At 42.0% G+C, this 21,196-nt stretch overlaps 1 protein-coding gene across 1 annotated transcript in view; it reads right to left on the reverse strand.

The window, feature by feature from the left end:
• LOC310697675 (uncharacterized protein) overlaps positions 1-20,068 on the reverse strand; it is a 476,396-nt gene extending 456,328 nt beyond the window's left edge. The window contains exon 1 of the mRNA XM_083484365.1: positions 20,029-20,068. The gene's annotated coding sequence lies outside the window, so the exon portion shown is untranslated. The remainder of the gene's footprint in view (positions 1-20,028) is intronic.
• Positions 20,069-21,196: the final 1,128 nt, after the last annotated feature.

Genomic DNA, 21,196 nt, shown 5'->3' on the forward strand with positions numbered 1-21,196 from the left:
AGATCTGCGGAAGGGACATGGAAGAGACTTAAGGGCCTCGGACATAAGATTACCAGGTTAATGAATTAGATGGATGGGATAGAAAGGACTGACAAAACCCGGGACCAGGAGGAAGAGACGTTGGATGAAGATTGGAAGAAAGTTTTAACATTTTTTTATTTAGGATTGTTTTGTAAAATTAATGAGTATTAGAAAAATGTTGGAACGAAATTATTTGGCTTTAGCAGAAATGTTAAAAAGAACTATGCAAGAATATGTTATGGTTATGAGAAACTGGTATAAATAAGATTTAAGTTTTAAGTTTTAGGGTTTTTTATAGTAAGATAAGGTTAAAATAGATTAAGGTAATTTAATGACAGAATATTATGAAAAATGGGAAGGATTTGCTGTGATAATTAATAACTAGAATACAAAAAAGGGAGGTGTGAGGAGGTCGATGAAATAAGGTAATGACAGTTAAGGATTTGAGAATATTGGATCTGTTTTTAAATTTTTGTGGTTTATTTCTGTTTTTTGATTTTGATGTGTTATGTGTTTTGGTTTTGCTTTTTGATTTTGATTTTTATCGATTTGTATTGTTTGATTGCTGTTTGTTTTTCCCTTGTTTTTTTTCTTCTTTGTCTCTTTGTTTTTCTGTAATTTTAAAATGCTTAATAAATATCATTTTTTTTAAAAAAAGACACTTCCGGGTCACATGGCCAGCATGACGAAGCTGCAGCTGGCGAGCCAGCACCAGCGCAGCACACGGAAATGGCGTTTACTGTCCCGCTATAAAGCGGTACCTATTTATCTACTTGCACTTAAGAGTGCTTTCGAACTGCTAGGTGGGCAGGAGCTGGGACCGAACGACGGGAGCTCACCCCGCTGTGGGGATTCGAACCGCTGACCATACGATCGGCAAGTCCTAGGCACTGAGGTTTTACCCACAGCACCACCCGCGTCCCTCATGTGTCTCTTGCAGGCATATAATATCTAAGTTTCGTTTGATCAAAACATGATTAATTTTGTCTCTTTTATTTTTATTATTCAACCCATTTACATTCCAGGAAAATACTTTCAAAGTCATCATTTCTTTTATCTAAAAGTTCTCGCCCATTTACACTAAATTTACTGGTTTTTATTATTATCTTCTTCTTCTGATTCTTCTCTCTCTTCTTCCTCTTCCTCCTCTTCCTCTTGTTGCTCTTCCTCTTTCTCCTTCTCCTTTTCTTCCTCCTTCTGATCCTGTTTTGGTCTTGCTTTCTCTATCTTTCCCAGCTCTTTGTCATATCTTCTGGAAAATTTTTCTAGCCCTTGAGGACTACTTAGTTTAAATCTTTTGTCTTTAAAATGAAAGGAAATTCCCTCCGGAAATTCCCATCTATGTTGGATTCCATTCTTTTTCAGTAGACTCACCACTTGTTTATAAATGTCTCTTCTTCGCAAAAATCTGGCTGGGACATCCTTAAATATGATGATTGTCTTTCCATCTATGCATAAATTTTTGTTGTAATTCAATCTCAATATTTCATTTCTTATGTCCATTGAGTTAAACATAACCAGAACGTCCTCTGGAAGTTTTTTGGCCCTTACTTTTGTCAGGAAAAAGCACCAATGCAAAAGCCAGCAGCAGGTGGCTGGAATGCAAAACAGGATGTTGTTGTCTGGAGCTGTACTGCTGGGGAAAAGGGGCAGTCCATTCTCTGTACTGAGCACCGGATGTTAGCTCAGAGTGTCATGTGACCTGTGCTGGAAATACAGGGGCGGAGCAGTGTCTCTTCTGATGGAGTCTGAAGGGTGCAGTCGCATTTCTATGTACTGCTGAATGACAAGAATAAAACATGTAAATAGGACTCCTGTTTGTCTCATTTCCCCTCCCTGGGGGGAAAGCTGGAAGAGAGAAGCAGAGGGTGTGTTCTTTCTCACGTCTAATGAGAAGAATCGCCGGTTTGTTTACCTAGCCTGCCGGGGGTTGCAGATGGAAGGTAAACACAGTATCTCACTCAATTGCCTCGGGGGAGGCCAGGTACCTCTGACTGTGAGCTGAGATACTAACATATGGCAGCATTCGGTGGTTGCGATTCATCGACCTCTGCATGAGAGGCTGGTGGATTGTCCTCCTCTGCTCCAAGGGAGAAAAGCGTCTGAGAGCAGCCAGAGGCTGAACAGATGGAGGGACCCAGAGGAAAGTGTTTTCCAAAGCAACGGAGATCAAGGTATGCTGCATTTCGGGCTAAAAGTGTGAACGCAGGTTGATTAATTCCCTGGTTCACGGGAGCTGCGTTTGAAAAAGCCAGCTCTGAAAACGGAAAGGCCTGCAGCTCAGAGGCTGAAGCCTGCATTCCACAAATTCTTGTGGTTAAGATAAGAAGTCCTGAATGCATTTTTGCTAAGTAACGGAAAGTTGGAAAGTTACTAGCAGAGAGGCTGGACTGTGAGGCTGAGCCTGAGAAAAGCAAAACAAAACCACGGAGTGTTTTGGCTACATGTTTACAAGCTCTTGGAGAAGGGACTTTCCATAGCAGCCAGAGTTTAGCTGCCAGGTGCCAAAGAGCGTAAACAACTTGCAGTTTGCCTGCTTGAGAAAGAAAAAAAAACAACTGTTGGATTTTACAGCTTGTTTAAGAGTGTGAGCTGGAGGCTTGGCTTCAAGATGGATGCCAAGAAGGGGGGGTTGCCTTACCCACCTCCCTTAAGTAATGACAATTATTCATCTTGGTCTGTAAAGATGAAGGCCCTGCTGCAGAATCAGAGGCTTTTTGATGTAATTGAAAACCCCATCCCTGCAGCACCAACCAGAGGTTGGGAATCACAGGACGTGAGGGCCAGGACTGCTATAATTCTGTGTGTCTCAGATGAGCAGTTGGTGCATATTCAGAGTTTAGAACACGCGAAAGAGGTTTGGGACACGCTGCGTACAACGCATCAGAGAGATGCTGGTTCTTCAGCGTTGCTGTATTTTGAGAAGTTAACCAATCTGAGACTAGCGCCTGATGGAGATGTCCAAGCGCACCTGACAGAGATGAAGTTTCTGCGTCAACAGATGGTGGAACGCAATTTCCGTCTACAGGAGGAAGTGTTTTGCTTCATGATGATAAACAGCCTTAATCGCACCTACAAGGTTGTTGCCAGTCAGCTTGGCTCCCTACCGGCCGCGCAGCTGACCGCGGAAAGAGTGTGTGCCGTCGTCCTGAATGAACACGACAGACTTGCTGCACTGGAAGTGAAGGACAGGGGGAGGGAAGAACAGAGTTCAAATCTCCCCACTGCTGAATCTACTGAGGAGCATGGAGTAGCATTGAGTGCTGTCCGATGCTACAATTGTGGACAGACTGGGCATCTACAGCGGAGCTGTAGAAAGCCACGCCAGTCAAGAGGAGCAAAGAGCAGCTCTACGAAGCCTGAGGCGTCAGGCAAAAGCCGTTCCAAATACCAGGTGAAACCTGCAAAGGCTATGATGGCGAAAGGAACCACGCCAGATGTTGGGAACGCATTCATAATCGACACGGGATGTACAAAACATTTGTGCCCGCACAGAGGACTGTTTTCGACGTTGAAGAAGCAAAGCTTCACTGTGAAACAGGCCAACAGTCAAGAGCTGGAAGCAACCGGAATTGGGACTGTGTATCTTGAGAGTCTGAACTTGACTATAAGCGATGTTTACCTGGTTCCAGAACTGAGATTTAATCTGCTGAGTGTGTCACAGATTGCAAAGAAAGGACTGAAACTGACCTATGATGCTAAAAGCTGCAAGATCTACAAAGATGGAGAACTGTTTCTTACTGCCAGAGAGAAAGATGGACTGTATTTGTTGACTTTTGATCAAAGTGATTACATGAAATGTAATTCTTCTGATTCTAACGAAATCTCTCTTGCAGGTGTGACCAAAACGAGCACCAGGAAGGTGACCAAGAAGGTCGACAGAGCATTTCAGCGGGTGTATGCTGATGTGATTGGTCCTCTAGAACCATCTAGGGGCGGTGCAAAATATTACCTTTTGTGTGTGGATTGTTTCACTAATTATTCTTGGGTGTATTTGATGGAGAAACCACAAGAAACTTTAGAAAAGTTTCAGGAGTTTTGTGACAAGGTTAAAAATATGCATGATGCTAACATTGATTGTCTTTTCACAGATGAGAAGCAAATTTTTCTGTTACAGAAGTTTCAGAAGTTCCTGGATGGAAGAGGGATAGACCACAAAGTTGCTGTTTCGACCGAAGCGTGGAACAGGGGGGTCTGTGTGAGGGTGAACAAAGAATTGCAAAAGGGGATGAATGCGCAATTGCTGAGTTCACATTTGCCACATGATTATTGGGCCGAGTCGCTAGCGTCCTATCTTCACGTGTGGTTGAGAAAAGTCTCAACAGAGTTGGGATGTTCTCCTTTTGAGAAGCTGTTCAATAGAAAACCTTCTGTTGCCTATTTTAAGGTTTTCGGGTCTCATGTGAGAACAGAAGCTCCAGGTGGAGTAAAGAATGCCAGAGGCATTTTTGTGGGATATGAACAGGGTCTCTACAGAGTAATTTTGTCTGAATCTGGTCAGGTGATTCTCACAAAGTTTCTAGAGAGTGCTCCAGAACAAGAGCGGGTTGTAGAACACACATTTCCCACAGGAAACGATTCAGATGATGATGATTTTTCTGATGTCACAGATTACAGTGGTACTGATGATGACAGTGATAGCTCAGAGAGTTCAGTTGTAACAGTCATTGAGAGGAAATCTCACACAATGGATAGACCTTCACAGGTGAAGGAAGAACCACTGTTAGCCATTGCTACTGGTTCTCAACAAAGTCCAGAGGTTGAACCAGTGAGCACAGAGGATCAGAACCTCATACGCAGGTCTGAGAGAGTCACAAAGGGTGTACCACCAAAGAGGTACTCAAAAGAGTTTGCTAACTTAGCTGTTGCATGTGTTGCTATTGTTAACAACTCAAAGCAGGTTAAAGCAGTGTCTAAGTCAGAGACAAAGACACAACAGAGAGTAGCAAGCCAAGGTAATGCAGAAGCACTCATTCCTTGGAAGCCAGACAACCAGAGAGGTACACTGGTGAAACCAGTGGTGGGGAGTTCCAAGGGTGGAACTGAAACAACAGGGGACTGTTATGGTTAAACAACTGTTTGTTTTCTTCTCTGGATAATGTTTTGCCTATTGATGCTTTTGGGGGAGGATGTCAGGAAAAAGCACCAATGCAAAAGCCAGCAGCAGGTGGCTGGAATGCAAAACAGGATGTTGTTGTCTGGAGCTGTACTGCTGGGGAAAAGGGGCAGTCCATTCTCTGTACTGAGCACCGGATGTTAGCTCAGAGTGTCATGTGACCTGTGCTGGAAGTACAGGGGCGGAGCAGTGTCTCTTCTGATGGAGTCTGAAGGGTGCAGTCGCATTTCTATGTACTGCTGAATGACAGGAATAAAACATGTAAATAGGACTCCTGTTTGTCTCATTTCCCCTCCCTGGGGGGAAAGCTGGAAGAGAGAAGCAGAGGGTGTGTTCTTTCTCACGTCTAATGAGAAGAATCGCCGGTTTGTTTACCTAGCCTGCCGGGGGTCGCAGACGGAAGGTAAACACAGTATCTCACTCAATTGCCTCGGGGGAGGCCAGGTACCTCTGACTGTGAGCTGAGATACTAACAACTTTCACTGATCTTACCTTTATTCTAAAAACATTCTTCATCATTGATCCAATTTCTTCTCCTCTTAAGTCCACCCACCCTGCCAACTCTCTTATTATTTTAGCTCCTATATTCTCATTTGGCTCTTCAGGAATCCCCCTAAATTTCAAATTTAATTGTTTTTGTCTCATCTCCAAAAGAGCTAAATTATCCAACATCTCTTCCTGTACTCTATTCATTTCTGTGACTTCTCCTCTAATTGGTTCTGCCTCTCTTTTTACTTCATTTAAGTCTTTCTGTGTATGTTTTGCTGAATCCTCTGCGGCTTTGGTTCTTATTTCCAAATCTTTTACTTTCCCTGTCAACTCTCCCACCACCACTTCCAATTTCTTATCTAAGGCTTCCTGGACTTCCAATAGTTTTCTCTCTATATATTGCTTATTTTATTTAAATTCTTTCCTTATTTCCCCCAGCAGATTCTCATACTCTCTACTTTCTTTTCCATTTTCTTGCCTAGATGGATGTCTTTCTGCTGGAGTCCCTATTCCCTTTTTTCCCATTTTCCCCAGACATCTTAAATATATATATCAAAATATATCAAATATATATCAAAAATATATATTATCAAAGATCAATCAGTACAATGTTTCATAAGTCCTCCAGGGGTCGCAATTTCCAGCCTTCTATATTTCAGGGCGCGGGTGGCGCTGTGGGTAAAACCTCAGCGCCTAGGGCTTGCCGATCGCATGGTCGGCGGTTCGAATCCCCGTGGCGGGGTGAGCTCCCGTCTTTCGGTCCCAGCTCCTGCCCACTTAGCAGTTCGAAAGCACACTTAAGTGCAAGTAGATAAATAGGTACCGCTATAAACGGCGTTTCCGTGTGCTGCGCTGGTGCCGGCTCGCCAGAGCACCCTCGTCACACTGGCCACATGACCCGGAAGTGTCTCCGGACAGCGCTGGCTCCCGGCCTCTTAAGTGAGATGGGCGCACAACCCTAGAGTCGGACACGACTGGCCCGTACGGGCAGGGGTACCTTTACCTTTACCTTTATATTTTTGAAGTGCATTTTTTTTGGCTCCCCACACGGTGGCAGCACCTAGTCAACTGGTTACCTCATCACTCCCAGCACTTTGAGCACTTTCGTCTCCCCTCTCCCCGCAGCCTCCGCCACACAGAAAGCAACGAAACAAGAAAGCAAGCCCAAAAAACCCCAAATAATTGTCCCAAAAGGCAGAAGGTAAGAGAGTATTTGTAATCCCACATGTGTTTCTTCTTTTCTTCTTTCTTCCGCCGCTTGTCGGCTCAATCCACAAATTATTTTGAACAGCCCGTGGGTTGCATGAAATTCCCAGGCTCCCTAAGTGTAGTTTCCAGCTTCTTCTTCCTCCTGATAGCAGGGGGGGGGGTTAATTCCCTGTTATCCTTCTCTGCTCCTTTAATGTTCCTTTAAAGCTGTTCTTAGCCTCCCAAAAAAAACTGTTAAAGATCAATATAAAGCCATCTCACCATGATTTTTATATCTACATGGTTCACTTTAAGTCCACAGTCCAAATCCTGTGGCTATAATCCTCTTCACTTAAAATGGAGGAGTGAGATGAATCGCTTTGTAATAAGCCTCAGACAGAGAGGGACCCGACCAGAACCGACCAAGAGATACCTCCAATTCTTTTCCCCCAACAGTTATTTCAATAGTAGCTTTGCCTCGACACTTTGTATTTCGTGCTCGAGGACTTAAAAAGTAACACTCACTCAGCGGAAACTTTATTTCTCTTCTCCTTCCTCCAACCTTCCGTCGTGCGCCATTTTCTCCCAGCTGCCGGGACGGACTCGCTTTTCACACCCCGTAGCTCACCGAATTTTAAATAGTTCAAAATTTTTAAGAAAGTGGTCAAATCCACTCCACCAATTGTAAATCCAAATTCGTTGTTAGTTTTGGAAGCTGTCCGCTTTCATAAGAAGCCTGAGACTTCACAGTGCTGGTTTAAAGCTGCTCCCCTTTGTGCCCACAGCTCAATCCCGTCTCCGAGTCTATTATTAAAACCCTGGGAGCAGGAGAGCACTTCTGGGTACCGCGTCCCTCAGGATATCCTCCCCAGAGGTTTATCTCGCACTTCTTTTCTTTCTTTCTTTCTTTTTAAACTTTTATTTTGCATTAAACAGGTACATATAAATATAGACAACCAAAATTACAAAGGAAAATTCCTTAATAGTAATGGAAAAAAAAACTAAAAAAAATATCGAAGTACATGACACAGAACATAAGCAACTATGGGAAAGAAAAAAGAAAAAGGAAGATGAGCCAAAGCAGGAAAGCTCATCTATTGTACACTTCCGTCAAGCTCACAACAGATCATTATTCTTATCAATTATCTCTATCTGCATTCCAAAGGAATCCCTCATCTTGGTATCAGGGAACATTTCTCTGCGGTATCATTCTAAACATAGCCAGATCTTTCTTGTTGAGCCCTTGTCCCCTAAATAATTATTTAAATGGGGACATTCCCAGGGGAACTGAAGGAGGCAGTGGTGCGCCCGCTCTTAAAGAAAACATAATTAGATCCTTTAGATCTAACCAATTACCGCCCGGTTTCGAATCTTCCGTTCCTGGGTAAGGTGATTGAGAGAGCGGTTGCTGAACAGCTTGGTGGGTTTCTGGATGAAACATCAGCTCTGGATCCATTCCAGTCCGGCTTCCGCGCTGGTCAAGGGACCGAGACGGCTCTGGTTGCCCTAACAGATGATCTTCGTAGACAGCTGGATCGAGGCGGGTCGGGGCTGCTGATTCTTTTAGATCTGTCAGCAGCTTTCGACAGGGTTGATCACGAACTCCTGGACCACCACCTTGCCGATGTGGGGATCCAGGGCACAGTCCTTCAATGGCTGCACTCGTTTCTCTCTGGTCAGTGACAGAGGGTGGCGCTTGGGGGGGAATTGTCATTGCACCACTCCTTGGTGTGTGGAGTACCTCAGGGTGCGATACTCTCCCCGATGCTTTTCAACATCTTTATGCGCCTCCTCGCCCAGCTTCTCCGGAGTTTCGGGCTGGGTTACCATCAGTATGCTGATGACACCCAACTCTATCTGTTGATGGATGGCCATCCTGACTCGGCCCCAGACACACTGATCAGATGTTTGGAAGCTGTGGCTGGATGGTTACGCGGGAGCCGGTTGAAGCTATATCCTTTGAAGACAGAGGTCCTCTGCCTAGGACGGGACGATATGGGATTGGGGGGGGGGCAACTCCCATCTCTTGTGGGGGCGCAATTAGTGCCAGCACCGTCCGTTAAGAGTTTGGGTGTAATCTTTGACATCTCCCTTTCCATGGAGGCGCAGATTGCAGCTACAACAAAGGCGGCATTTTTCCATCTCCGCCAAGCTAAGCAGTTGGCTCCTTACCTCTCTCGCCCTGACCTAGCCGCTGTGATCCACGCGACGGTCACCTCCAGACTGGATTATTGTAACTTGCTCTACGTGGGGCTGCCCGTGAGACTGACCCAGAAACTCCAGCAGGTGCAGAATGCCGCGGCGAGACTCCTTACGGGGTCCTCACTGCAAGATCACATTCATCCGGTGCTATACCAGCTGCACTGGCTCCCGGTGGAGTACAGGATCAGTTTTAAGGTGCTAGTTTTAACCTTTAAAGCCCTATACGGCCTAGGACCCTCGTACCTACGGGACCGCCTCTCCTGGTATGTCCCACAGAGAAACTTACGATCTTCAAATAAAAACATCTTGAAGGTCCCAGGCCACAAAGAGGTTAGGCTGGCCTCAATTAGAGACAGGGCTTTTTCGGCTGTGGCTCCAATCTGGTGGAATGCTCTGTCACAAGAGACTAGGGCCCTGCGGGACTTGACATCTTTCCGCAGGGCCTGCAAGACAGAGTTGTTCCACCAGGCCTTTGGCCAGTGCACAGCCTGACTCCCTCCTTCGGCAATCTTTGCGGAGGTCTGGCCCAATGGTTGCCATTGGTTTCATTTGAATTAATTTTATAATGAATGATTTTAGAGTGTTGTGTTGTACTGTTGTACTGTTTTATTGTTGTTAGTCGCCCTGAGCCCGGCTTCGGCTGGGGAGGGCGGGATATAAATAAAATTTATTATTATTATTATTATTATTATTATTATTATTATTATTATTATTATTATTATACTTCTTCATCCTTTAATTCCCATTCTAATAATAAACTATACATTTTGGATATTATTATTTTTGAGTTTTGTAATAATACTTTTTGTAATTTTGATTCTTCTTTTTCAAATCCTATTACTTTATCCTGGTTGAATATTTGTACAATTTGGTGATATTGTAACCATGTGGTACAGTATTGGGTCACCTCATTGTATGGTCTTAGTTTTAATTGGCCCTGTTCTTCCTTTAGGAGCTGCTGGTATGTTGCCATTCTTCCTATAGTGTTTTTCTTTTTAACCGATATTAATTCTAGCGGTGAGACCCACAATGGGGTTTTCGGTTCTAACAACCTTCTATGTCTCACCCAGACCTTGTATAATGCATTTCTAATTACGTGGCTTAGAAATTCTTTATGGACTGCCACTTTGTTATAAATTAGATAGGCATGCCAACCATATCTGTTGTTCCATCCCTCCAAATCCAAAATGTCACTGTTATCCAATTTGATCCAATCCTTGATTCAAGTAAAGCATGCCGCATCATAATATAGTCTCAGGTCTGGGAGTCCAAAACCTCCCCGCTCTTTTATGTCGGTTAATAATTTATGTTTGATCCGTAGCTTTTTGCCTTGCCATATAAACTTTGTTAGGTCCGTTTTCCATTTTTTTAAACAATCATCTTTACCTATTATGGAAATCATTTGAAAAAGGAACAGAAGTTTTGGTAAGATATTCATTTTAATAGCCGAAATTCTACCCCAGAGTGTTAATTTCAATCTTGTCCAAGTTTCCATTTCTCTTTTTGTTTCTTCCCAATTTTTTTTATAATTATCCTCGAACAAATTTATATTTTTCATTGTTATTTGTATTCCTAAATATTTCACTTTTTTTTACAATTTGTAATCCAAATTTTTCTACCAGTTCCTTTTTCTCTTGATCTCCCATGTTTTTTACCATTAGTTTTGTTTTTTCTTTATTCAAAGCAAAACCTGATACCCTTCCAAAGTTTCCCATTTTTTCTAGAGCCTTTGCTATGCTTTCCTTTGGATTTTCCACCATTAAGATTAAATCATCTGCAAATGCCCTTATTTTGTATATTTTCTCTCCTAGGGATATTCCATTTATTTCTTGATCCAATCTGATTTCTTGATTTAATATTTCCAAAACCAAAATGAATAATAAAGGTGAAAGTGGGCACCCTTGTCTGGTGCCCTTCTGTATTTTAAAATAATCAGTCGTGTCATTATTTATTATTATATTTGCTTCTTGTTGTTTATAAATTGCTTTTAGCCCTCTTGTAATTTGGTCTCCCATGTCCATCTGGTCTAATAATATTTTTAGACATTTCCATGATACTTTGTCAAACGCCTTTTCCGCGTCCACAAAAACAAAGGCTACCTTCTTACTTGGTTTCATGTCTAAATACTCGATCATATCAATCACTGTTCTTATATTGTCACTCATTTTCCTGCCCGGCAAGAACCCTGCCTGCTCTTTATTTATACAATCCTGCAAAACTGTCTTTAATCTTGTTGCCAATATTTGTGCATAGATCTTGTAACCATTATTTAGTAATGATATTGGTCTATAATTGGTTATAAACTCTTTATTTCGTCCTTGTTTTGGGATTACTACTATGTGCGCCTGTTTCCAGGTGTTGGGAATCTTCCCGTCTTCTAGTATTCTATTTAAGAGTGTCTTCATAGGTGATAGGAACCACTATTATCACCTATGAAGACACTCTTAAATAGAATACTGGTGATATAGTGGTTCCTCTAATTTTTTGTAATGTATTGCGGTAAGACCATCTGGACCTGGTGGTTATTGGGGAGTTTAGCTCTTGAATCTTTTCTTTCTTAATTTTAGGTATATCCTTTCCACATAAATACTCTTTTATTTCAACCTCTGTCTCATTTCCTGCTTTATATAGCTTATTATAATATTTTGTAAAACACTTTTTAATTTCCTCAGGATTATCTAAAGTTCTCCCCTCTTCCACTTTTTTATCAATCAGTTTTTCCTTTTGTCTCTTCTTCAGTTGCCAGGCTAGCATCTTTCCGGGTTTATTTGCAAATTCGAACGACCTTTGTTTCATCCATTTAATATTGTCCTCAATTTCACTATTTAATATTGCTGAAGCCTGGGTTTGTAATATTTTTAGTTTTTGGTTTATTAATTCATATTTTGGTTGTTTTGCTAATAATTTTTCATTTATTCTTATTTCTTTCCTTATTTGTTCTAGTTTTTGCTCTCTGTTTCTTTTCCTTATTGCACTTTGTTGTATGTAAAAGCTTATGAAAGCTTTACTTGCATCCCATACTGTCCTGAAGTCTGTATCCTGTTCTTTATTTAATTCAAAAAATTCTTTCAGTAGTTCTTGCGCTTTTTTCACAATCTTTTTGTCATTTAATAATCTTTCATTAAGTCTCCATCTTTTATTAGTTTTCTTGTATTCCTTTAATTCTAATGTGACTGGGTTGTGATCTGTAACAATTTTGGTCTGTATTTCTGCTTTTTTAATTTTAGTTGTTAAGCTATTTGATACCCATATGCTGTCAATTCTGCCGGCTGATTTTTTAACTTCCGAGAAATGTGTATACTGTCTTTCTCCTGGGTTTTTATATCTCCATGTATCAATCAAATTTAAGTTTTCTACCATCTGAAAGAAGGTGTCTGGGAGTCTGCCTTTTTAAATTTTCTTTCTCTCTCTGTCCTATCTAATTCTAATGATGTGACATCATTTAGGTCTCCCATCAAAATAATTTCCTCTTCTATAAATTCCAGTAAATTAGCTTCTACTTTTCTGAAAAATTCTGTTTTGTTACCATTCGGTGCATAAACTCCTACTATAATAAAATGTTCTTTACCTTTTGTTATTTTTACCCCTAGTAATCTATCCTCATCATCCTTAAATATTTTGTTTGCGTCTAGTTTAGAGTTCACATAGATCACAATTCCCCTTTTCTTTTTTACATCTGAGGATATAAATTCTTCACCCAATCTCTTGTTTCCTAAAACCCTTCTGTGATTTCTAGTCACATGGGTCTCCTGCAAGCATATAATATCCCATTGTTCTTTCCTCAATACATATTCTATTTTATTTCCCTTCCTCTTATCATTTAAACCGTTAACATTCCAAGATATAATTTTTAGATTCATTAATCTTTATTTATTATGTACAATGGTTTCATTGAGTAAATAAAAAAGAAAAGAGAAGAAAAAGAAAACTCAGAAATTTTAGGATTTTGATAATCTGTTTCTTCCAATCTCCCCCCCCCCTTAATACACGCTTGTCTCTCTATGCTTCTTGTGGTGTCTGCGTTGTTTCCTCTCGCTCCAATGTTGGATCTCCAGTTAGTTCTTTTTTGTACTTCCTCCAGAATTTTCCCAGCTCGTCTACTGATCTAAAAGTTTTTCTTCTGTCCTTATATGTGAAGGTGATGCCCTCAGGAAATTCCCACCGGAATCTATAATCGAATTCATCTTGAGTGCTTCTGTTACTGTCTTATAGTTCTGCCTTTTTTTCAGAATTCTTTTTGGGATTTCCTTAAATATTTTGATAGGCCTATCTTCTATTATTAACTTCACTTGTCCTTTTTGATGTAATATTTTGTCCTTTAAAAGTCTTGAGTTGAAAAAAATTAAGTAATCTCCTGGCCCTTTATAAGTGTCCGATCTTTCTGATTTGATCCTGAAAATGTTATCAATATCCAATAGCATCTCTTCTACCTCTACTCCCAACCAGTTTGCAATCTCCTGTGATAGTTTTTCTTGAATTTGTTCATCATGAGTTTGTGGGACGCCTTGGAAGCGGAGGACCATCTCCTTCTGACGCATCTCCATCAATGATAAATCATCTAGCAGCTCTTCATGGGCTCTCTTTAGGTCGTTTATTTCTTCCTTCGTTGAATCTTGTGATTTTTTAATGTCCTTATTTTCCATTTGCAATTTCTTCGTTACTTCCTCTTGTTTGGTAGATTTACTCTTAAGTTCTTGTACAGATTTATCCAGTTATTTATTTTTAAGCGAGAGGTCACTTATTTGTGTTGTTAAGTCTATTATTAGCTTTGAGTTTTGTTGGATGTTGCCAGCTAGTATGTCCAGCTTATCATTCAGGCTCTTTTCCATCCCCATTATCAGGTCTTTTATGTCAGCATTGGGGTCTGTTTCAGCTGTTGATTGTCTTCTCACTTGTAGACCTGACCCTGTTGTCAGTGTAGTTTGGTATTTTTTAGAACCCATATTTGTCTTCTTCCTTTTGGTTCTGATCTAGATATCTTTATTTCAAACCAAGAATATATATATTCCTAAACTTTGAAAATGCTCTGTTTATAGTCTATAATTTGGTCCTTTTATCTGTTGGGGTTGAAAGTCAGTTAAGATTCCGGTGGTTTTACCCTATACTGTTATCAGTTCATCTCAAATATTTAATTTTTTTTTAAAAAAAAAGGTCCAAGTTTTAATAAAAAATTAGTTAAATATTTTGTTTTACTTTAATTACTTTGGCAATTATCAGAGAAAAATTCCTTCGCAGTACTTAACATCCATCTTAAGAACTTATTTTCTAGAAGCTGAACTTGGTATTTCAAATGTCCTTTTGTGTATATCTAGTTTTCTTTATGGTTGTACTTCAAGCCTGTGTCTTAGCAGCGTTTTTTAAATTATGGGAGTAATTTTATTTTCCGCCACTAGGTGGCGAGATTTTCCAATTTACTTGTGAGGTGGTCCTTCTTGTTTTGTTTCTCTAGCCTCTCTTTGTTGCAGTGACTTTTTTCGCCACTATTCTTCTTCCGGCTTTTTTCCCTTCTGAGGGCGATGACTCACTCTTCCCCCCCAGCGCCATTTTCGCCAGCTGCTTTCTTCCCCATTCCAGTCTTTTCCTCCTTCTTTCTCTCCCTTTGTATATCTCTTCCTCTTCCCTTTCACTTCTTTATCTTAATCTTTATCTTCCCACTGCTGCCTGGTCTTCAAATCTTTTCTATTCCTTCTCTTTTTCCACTGTATCCTCCACGTTCCTCCCCCTTCTTTTCCTTTTTCACTCACCCCTTTGTTTTATGCTGATCTCTTCCTCAATGGCCGCTGCTTTGTTGTCACCGCTGCTGCTGCTTGCTACTTCAGCTCCTTGTCTCTCTCAACAGAGCGCCCCCCTGTAGAAGCAGGTACTCAGTATATCTCAGTTTTTATTTTCTGCCTCTTTACAAGGCTTATTTTCCACAACTTGATAAGTCTCAGAACGCTGAAGCTCCTCTCTCCATTAGCTTTACTGTCCTTTATAATATTAAGTTAGTCCATACTCCTTTTATTTTAATTTAAGCCAGCGTTATTACCTTGTTCCTTCAGGATTACTCTTGATTTTACAGTTTTAGTTTGGAGCAGCCTGGTGCTTTCTCATTCGGGTCTCAGAGTAGTCTCACGGTCGGGTGTGCGATCTTTCTGTGCTGAAGTTCTTCCACCTCCCTCCACTTTTTGTACTCGGACGGCAGAAAACCCCTTTATGCACTGCTTGGATCGATTTTCTTCAGTCTGGAACCTCCTCTCAGACCTCTTCAGGGTTTGCGTCACCCTCGCTTCCGCGTCTTTTTATCCCGTATCCATGATTGGGAGCGCTCTTGCTGCAGCAGAGCGCTTTCCCTGACCCGATGCTGAGCGCACCACACCAGGAAGTCAGTTAGGGGAAGAATTCATAGCATCTGATGTAAGAAAAAAAGAGGGGGGTTGTAATGTATGTTAAAAGAAAATACGAACCAGAATTGCTATATGAAAATAAAGAGGGGAGGATTGTAATAGTCAAAATATTACTAGAGGGGGAACCAATTGTAGTAGCTGGAATCTATGGATCAAACAAAAGAAAATCAGAATTCTATGTGAAAGTAAGTTCATTATTAATGGAGTATATAGATATGAGAATTGTTGTGTTAGGGGATTTAAATGGAGTAATGGAACCAGGACTGGACAGATCTCAGAAGAAGAGAGGGGGAAATGAAGGTAAGCTGCCAAAAGGTTTTGTGGAAATGGTAAGGATTTTTTATTTAGTTGATATATGGAGATATAAATATCCTGTCGAAAAGGAGTTCACTTATTTTTCAGAACCAAAGAATTTATATAGCCAAATCAACAGTATATGGATCACTAAGGATATGACAATTAAAGCAGAGAAAGCTGAAATATTACCAAAAACACTTATCATAATCCAGTATCATTAACTCTTAAAGGGAAAGAAGAGAAAGGGGGGGAAGCACAGTGGACCAACACCAGCTGATGACATGGCTCCCCAAATCAACACAGACTGTGGAAACTTCACACTGGACTTCAAGCATTGTGTGCCTCCCCATTCTTCCTCCAGACTCTGGGTCCTTGGTTTCCAAATGAGATGCAAAAGCTGCTCTCATCAGAAGAGATTTGGGGAGCCATGTCATCAGCTGGTGTTGGTCCACTGTGCTTCATTAAGTCCAGGGTCAACACAGCCGTCTACCAGCAGATTTTGGAGCACTTCATGCTTCCTTCCGCAGACGAGCTTTATGGGGATGCTGACTTCATTTTCCAGCAGGACTTTGGCACTTGCCCACACTGCCAAAAGTACCAAAACCTGGTTCAATGCCCATGGGATTACTGTGCTTGATTGGCCAACAAACTCGCCTGACCTGAACCCCATAGAGAATCTATGGGGCATTGCCAAGAGAAAGATGAGAAACATGAGACCGAGCAATGCAGAAGAGCTGAAGGCTGCTATTGAAGCATCCTGGACTTCCATAACACCTCAGCAGTGCCACAGGCTGATAGCATCCATGCCACGCCGCATTGAGGCAGTAATTGATGCAAAGGGGGTCCAAACCAAGTACTGAGTACATATGCATGCTTCTACTTCTCAGAAGACCAATATTGCTCTATTTGCAATCCATGTTTTGCTGATTTCATTTAATATTCTAATTTTCTGAGATTGTTAATTTGGGGTTTTCATCAGCTGTACGCCATAATCATCACAATTATAACAAATAAAGGCTTGACATATCTCGCTTTGCATGTCATGAGTCTATCTCATATATTAGTTTCACCTTTTAAGTTGAATTAGTGAAATAAATGAACTTTTCTACGATATTCTAATTTTCCGACTTTCACCTGTATACAGTACATGTTTATTCATGGGGAAACTTGTTCAGATGGCAACCAAAAATTGTACAGATACTTTTATTCAATGGGGCATTCTTTGATTTTTTGAAATTGAAAATTCAACGTGAATGACTCAAGTTAATCACTAAGCCTGCTGTTTTGGTGACTAAAACAGTTTGATAAACAAACTACAGGTAAGTGCTATTGAATACAGTGGGTGATGCATTCCTTGGAGATTAGATCTGCTGCCCCTGTGGATCCTACTGCCTGAGGTGGTCATCCTACCTTAAGGTTACCAGATTTTTTTCAATGAATCCGGGGACGCTTTTCAACTTCAGTAGGAATGATAGGATTTTGTATGGGGACTGATTTGTAAATCTGGGGACTGTTCCCAGGAAATGGGGACATCTGGTAACCTTACCCTACCTTGCCTCATGGATGGGCCAGCTCTCTATTGAATTCAGTGGGGCTTACTCCCAAATGGGGTTATGACTGCAGTATTAGAATTTGATGCTTTACATGCAATTATATTCTGGGTTGTCTCCAACCCAGTGGCTGGGGAAACTCAGCCAGATGGGCGGGGTATAAATAATAAATTATTATTATTATAACCAACTTTTACTCAGAATAGACTCACCTTGTCATATTCAATTATTTCAATAGGCCTACACTGAGTGGGACTAACATTGGATACAACCTTTAGTACTGAATACTTAAATATTAATGCTTTATTTTTTATAATAATCTATAATGTTTGATAGATGGCTTATAATGGCTTTTAATCCCACTCGCTGACCAGTGTTGAAGCAATGATTCTTCAACATCAACTTCATTGGACTGGTCATGTGCAGATGCTTGATTATCATCGTCCAAAACAACTACAGTGGTGCCCCGCAAGACGAATGCCTTGCAAGACGAAAAACCCGCTAGACGAAAGGGTTTTCCGTTTTTGAGCTGCTTCGCAAGACGAATTTCCCTATGGGCTTGCTTCGCAAGACGAAAACGTCTTGCGAGTGTTCCGATTTTTTTTCGCTCCCCCCCTTTTTCTAAGCCGCTAAGCCGCTAATAGCCTTTTAGCCGCTAAGCCTTTAATAGCCGCTAAACCGCTAATAGCGCTAATCCGCTAAGGGTTGCTTCGCAAGACGAAAAAACCGCTAGACGAAGAGACTCGCGGAACGGATTATTTTCGTCTTGCGAGGCACCACTGTACTCTATTCCAAACTAAAAATGGAAAGCGTCATGCTGGTGGTCAACAAAAGAGGTTTAAAGACTGTCTCAAGGCAAATCTAAAAAAATGTAGTATAAACACTGACAACTGGGAAGCACTGGCCTGCGAGCGCTCCAGTTGGAGAACAGCCTTTACCAAAGGTGTCATGGGCTTTGAAAACACTCGAACTCAGGACGCAAGGGAGAAACGTGCTAAGAGGAAGGCACGCTTGGCAAATCCACACTGTGATCAACTCCCGCCTGGAAACCAATGTCCCCACTGTGGAAAGACATGTGGATCCAGAACTGGCCTCCACAGTCACTTACGGACTCATTGTTAAAACCGTATTTATGGAAGACAATCTTACTCAGCTACGAGTGATTGCCAAAGAAGAAGAATGGTTTTCAATGCGAAATATGTGACATGTAATATATTACAGCTGGCATGCGATAGTATTTAATATTTGATAAATTACATGAAATGGAATCTGGAGGCGGTTGGAGGATGGATGGCGGCAAACAGATTGAGATTGAATCCTGACAAGACAGAAGTACTGTTTCTGGGGGACAGGAGGCGGGCAGGTGTGGGGGATTCCCTGGTCCTGAATGGGGTAACCGTGCCCCTGAAGGACCAGGTGCGCAGCCTGGGAGTCATTTTGGACTCACAGCTGTCCATGGAGGCACAGGTTAAATCCGTGTCCAGGGCAGCTGTGTACCAGCTCCATCTGGTACGTAGGCTGAGACCCTATCTGCCCGCGGACTGCCTCGCCAGAGTGGTGCATGCTCTGGTTATCTCCCGCTTGGACTACTACAATGCGCTCTACGTGGGGCTACCTTTGAAGGTGACCTGGAAACTACAACTAATCCAGAACGCAGCAGCCAGACTGGTGACTGGGAATGGCCGCTGAGACCATATAACACCGGTCTTGAAAGACCTACATTGGCTCCCAGTACGTTTCCGAGCATAATTCAAAGTGTTGGTGCTGACCTTTAAAGCCCTAAACGGCCTCGGTCCAGTATACCTGAAGGAGCGTCTCCACCTCCATCGTTCTACCCGGACACTGAGGTCCAGCACCGAGGGCCTTCTGGCGGTTCCCTCACTGCGAGAAGCCAAGTTACAGGGAACCAGGCAGAGGGCCTTCTCGGTAGTGGCGCCCTCCCTGTGGAACGCCCTCCCACCAGATGTCAAAGAGAACAACAACTACCAGACTTTTAGAAGACATCTGAAGGCAGCCCTGTTTAGGGAAGCTTTTAATGTTTGATGTATCATAGTATTTTAATATTCTTTTGGAAGCCGCCCAGAGTGGCTGGGGAAACCCAGCCAGATGGGCGGGGTATAAATAAATTATTTTATTATTATTATTATTATTATTATTATTATTATTATTATTATTAATAGTATCACACAGTATAGGAGAGGGTACATGCAGTAGTATTTAGAAGCTGATACCTGATATGACAGATGGCATGCAATGATATGTAGCATTTTATATTTGAATCATAGAATCAGAATCATAGAGTTGGAAGAGACCACAAGGGCCATCGAGTCCAACCCCCTGCCAAGCAGGAAACACCATCAGAGCACTCCTGACATATGGTTGTCAAGCCTCTGCTTAAAGACCTCCAAAGAAGGAGACTCCACCACACTCCTTGGCAGCAAATTCCACTATCGAACAGCTCTTACTGTCAGGAAGTTCTTCCTAATGTTTAGGTGGAATCTTCTTTCTTGTAGTTTGGATCCATTGCTCCGTGTCCGCTTCTCTGGAGCAGCAGAAAACAACCTTTCTCCCTCCTCTATGTGACATCCTTTTATATATTTGAATATGGCTATCATATCACCCCTTAACCTCCTCTTCTCCAGGCTAAACATGCCCAGCTCCCTTAGCCGTTCCTCATAAGGCATCGTTTCCAGGCCTTTGACCATTTTTGTTGCCCTCCTCTGGACACGTTCCAGTTTGTCAGTGTCCTTCTTGAACTGTGGTGCCCAGAACTGGACACAGTACTCCAGGTGAGGTCTGACCAGAGCAGAATACAGTGGCACTATTACTTCCCTTGATCTAGGTGCTATACTCCTATTGATGCAGCCCAGAATTGCATTGGCTTTTTTAGTTGCCGTGTCACACTGTTGGCTCATGTCAAGTTTGTGGTCAACCAAGACTCCTAGATCCTTTTCACATGTACTGCTCTCAAGCCAGGTGTCACCCATCTTGTATTTGTGCCTCTCATTTTTTTTTGCCCAAGTGCAATACTTTACATTTCTCCCTGTTAAAATTCATCTTGTTTGTTTTTGCCCAGTTCTCTAATCTGTCAAGGTCGTTTTGAAGTATGATCCTGTCCTCTGGGGTGTTAGCCACCCCTCCCAGTTTGGTGTCATCTGCAAATTTGATCAGGATGCCCTTGAGTCCATCATCCAAGTCGTTGATAAAGATGTTGAATAAGACCGGGCCCAAGACAGAACCCTGTGGCACCCCACTAGTCACTCTTCTCCAGGATGAAGAGGAACCATTGATGAGCACCCTTTGGGTTCGGTCGGTCAGTCAGCCAGTTACAAATCCACTGAGTGGTAGCATAGTCAAGACCGCATTTTGCCAGCTTCTTTACAAGAATATCATGGGGCACCTTGTCAAATGCCTTGCTGAAATCAAGGTAGGCTACATCCACTGCGTTCCCTGCATTTGACATGCAATGGTATTTGAAAATGGTGAATGAGAACTTATTACAGTTAATGGTTGATGTCTGCTGAAATTAAAACCGAGAGATACCAATGTCATAAGAAAAACTGCTCCCATTCCCTTATGGGGTATTCCAGAACCCCTATAGAGTACTTAAGTGGGTTCCTTGTCTGTAGGAGAAAATAACAGGCCAACCAGAGTATATTGAGAAACAAAGCGGCTGGTAAGCCTGACCTTTATTCAAGGAACTGTTGCAACAGGGTCCCCACTCACCACACGCAGGAGGCAGGAGAACCCCAAACTATGGTGTGCAAGCCCCTATAAAGAAATTGCTCACCCTGTAGCCCAAGACCACCCACAAAACATCATCCAGCAGAATTTTGAGAGGATACCTGATAATGCCTTACTTGACTGTATTTTCTGGGTAGCCTGGCCATTCCTTTGAAATGGAAAATACTTAGTTCCTGAATCTCTTAGGCATATTGATAGTGTGC

The sequence above is a fragment of the Podarcis liolepis genome, assembly GCF_965112155.1.
Source record: "Podarcis liolepis genome assembly, chromosome: W".
Lineage (NCBI taxonomy): Eukaryota > Metazoa > Chordata > Lepidosauria > Squamata > Lacertidae > Podarcis > Podarcis liolepis.